This window comes from Carcharhinus amblyrhynchos, chromosome 1 (genome assembly GCF_965287045.1).
Source record: "Carcharhinus amblyrhynchos chromosome 1, sCarAmb.v2.hapA, whole genome shotgun sequence".
NCBI lineage: Eukaryota > Metazoa > Chordata > Chondrichthyes > Carcharhiniformes > Carcharhinidae > Carcharhinus > Carcharhinus amblyrhynchos.
This window is the reverse complement of record NC_137324.1, coordinates 128237010-128238041: the sequence shown is the minus strand read 5'-3', so window position 1 is coordinate 128238041 and position 1032 is coordinate 128237010. Positions and strand designations below refer to the sequence as shown.

General features: G+C 42.5%; 1 non-coding gene across 1 annotated transcript; it reads right to left on the bottom strand.

Moving 5' to 3' along the window:
* Positions 1-363: 363 nt before the first annotated feature.
* On the bottom strand, positions 364-555 carry LOC145351487 (U2 spliceosomal RNA). The gene has a single exon (XR_013888409.1). It is a non-coding gene; the product is annotated as a U2 spliceosomal RNA (small nuclear RNA).
* Positions 556-1032: the final 477 nt, after the last annotated feature.

Genomic DNA, 1032 nt, shown 5'->3' with positions numbered 1-1032 from the left:
GTCTTTGTGGTAGCACATTTTTACACCTTCTGTTACTAAGATTGGCTACATTTTACCTTACGCACTGCTATCTTGCTTCTGCACACATAATGTTATTCATTAATCTATTATGGGCTATTTTCCTGAAGGCCTATTGAAAGTCCAAAAAAAATTACATCTATTAAATTACTCTTGTATACTCTCTGTTAACTCTCAAAGATTCTAGTGAGGTTAGTTAAGCAAGACTTTTGAAATTTTTTTTTGTTTACTTTATTCCAATCCAATCAAGTCAAATTAAAGCCAATTCAGAGTCCCAACAAGTTGAGACATTCCCGATCCAAGCTGACAAGACAGGGCTCTCACCTCCTGTCTTGGGCTTGATCTACATGATCCAAGCTGTTTGGAGTAGGTGTAGCTCCTCCTCCAAAGCTTGATCTCGTTTGCATCTTAGCCAAAAGGCCGAGATGCCGCTTTAAAAAATTGCTTCAAATGAAGCTGAAATGTAACCTAATGACTTCCACCAAGTGCAGCATGTCGATACTACACTTGATCTTAGCCAAAAGGCCAAGAAGCGAGTTTCTACAGATCCCCGCCTGTTTTAAATCTGTGTTGACTATTCATTATTATAATTTAGAGTTCTAGATGCATTTTCTATTTGCCTTTTAGTAGTGATTTCATTATTTTTCCAACCACTAATGTGAAGCTAGCTCTCTGAAAGTACCCTGGACGTGGTGGGGGGTGATTCTCCTGTCCCTCTGCGCTGCTTTTTTAGTGCAGCTGGTTGGGAGACTCGAGCGGGAGTTAGATCTCTGGCGGATTTCCAACCCCATTGGCTCTGCACCAGAAGTCAGCATGGAGCTGCACAATTGATGCAGTGCCTAATTTGCATTTTATTTAAATACCATTAGCACGTCTGGGACTGAAATCTCTGGGCCCGTTAGCATTTCCGCACCGCCAGGAATGTTTCGCTTCTACTGAGCCTGCTGGAGGTGGGGTGGGGGGCAATCTTATCATCCTGACTGCCTTCTCTGTGGCACCTGGATCAAACCCAGT